Here is a 1,591-nt window from a genome sequence, read left to right on the forward strand (position 1 = left end):
CTCGATAGACCTGTTAAGTTCTTGGGAACTTGTGTACGCTATTAGAGGTATGTTGAGACAACGATAGGTGCACGTGGACCCGATTTCTTAGGAGGTTCTGTCATATGTTGGAGCATCCTCGTATGGGCATTTGTTCCATGAAGTTTAGATAGCAAAAATCCCTTTACTGAACTCACGCAAATTAGATCATATTGTAGTCTTAGTAAGACAATAGGAAAGTGACATTCACGGTGCAAAACAGATGTTAGAACTTAGAAGCACACAGATCTAAAGAAAACTGCAAATCGAAAACCATAGTAGTAAAGATGGGAGTTTGAAACATCTCGCCGAGTACATTAACAATCAGAATACCCTAAGCACCAGGAGTCTGACCAGCATCCCTTGTAGCAAATATAGATAACAACACACATAACAGAGCTAGCGATTCAATTTATCAACCAACAAGTACATGTAACTTCCATCAAAACACCTCATGTGTCCTCAAGAGTCTGACCAGCAGTGTTTCACTCAGAAAACATGCAACACCTAACACAACTTCTACTCAAAAATCAACATAGTTCAGCAGATCAAAGTTTATCACAAGCCTCGGGATGTAGTTTGATCGATGTCCTGCTAGCTACTGTCTTCGGTTTTTTATTGAGGGTCTTCTGTGAGATCTACAAATTACATCCCATTATAAACTAACACACTATGGGAGCAATACACAGTCATACAGAGAGCTGATATGATCTTTGAATCAACCCAGAAATAAGTTATCCTCATCAATTACAGAAAATCTTTTGGGGTCTATTAAATATCATGAATAATTAACATATAGGATGATCAGTCATGCATAATGTTAAGAAAATATAATTTATACTCAATTTTTTTGTACCATGGAGTTTTTGTTTTGTGAATTTTCATGGAGAAAATTACCCAACTGTTCCTATCAACCATCTTGTCTATACATTAAAATGTCATTCCTAAAAACAAATCTCCATCACTAAAAGGCCACGGACAGTGCGAAAGGATATCTATACTGAGCCATTTATATAGAAACAATATTCAATGACTAAAGAAGATGCATAGTAAATAGCACATTTGCACTGTGTAAAATACTTACCAGATATAGACAGTTACTCAAATGAGTCTGCAATCTACAAGTGGATTCCCTAACCTACAAAAGAGAAAAACCTTTTCAGTTAGTATGAAAACAAAACTTAATCAGAAATATGGGTTAAGAAGTGTACAGTGTTAATATGTCGAAGTCTGTTGATGCATTGAAGTCCATGGCCACATTCAGCAGAATAGTAGGCAAAAAGTCTTCTAATGTTGCAGCAAACGCTGCTTCAACCTCTAGCAATTTCATCTATATGAAATGAAAAATATGTATATATGTATTAGTACATATTAGACATGAACATATCTCATTGCTATGAAAGAACTACAAACTAATTACACACCTAATAATCCACGTGACTGAAATAATTCCTTGCAAAACGCAGACATCCGAGAATATGAGCATCGTATTTAGGATTCACTATTGTTATATTTCTAATGGGATTAGTCTTGAAATTATAGAGGTACACTATCTTCAATGCAGGAACATTCT

General features: G+C 35.5%; 1 long non-coding RNA gene across 1 annotated transcript; it reads right to left on the minus strand.

The window, feature by feature from the left end:
• Nucleotides 1-386: 386 nt before the first annotated feature.
• LOC136505329 (uncharacterized) lies at nucleotides 387-1,344 on the minus strand. The gene is made up of 3 exons (XR_010771168.1): nucleotides 1,230-1,344; nucleotides 1,103-1,156; nucleotides 387-656 (listed from the first exon to the last, which is right to left on the minus strand). It is a non-coding gene; the product is annotated as an uncharacterized lncRNA (long non-coding RNA).
• Between the last annotated feature and the right edge of the window lie 247 nt (nucleotides 1,345-1,591).

The sequence above is a fragment of the Miscanthus floridulus genome, chromosome 14, assembly GCF_019320115.1.
Source record: "Miscanthus floridulus cultivar M001 chromosome 14, ASM1932011v1, whole genome shotgun sequence".
In the NCBI taxonomy this organism is placed as follows: domain Eukaryota; kingdom Viridiplantae; phylum Streptophyta; class Magnoliopsida; order Poales; family Poaceae; genus Miscanthus; species Miscanthus floridulus.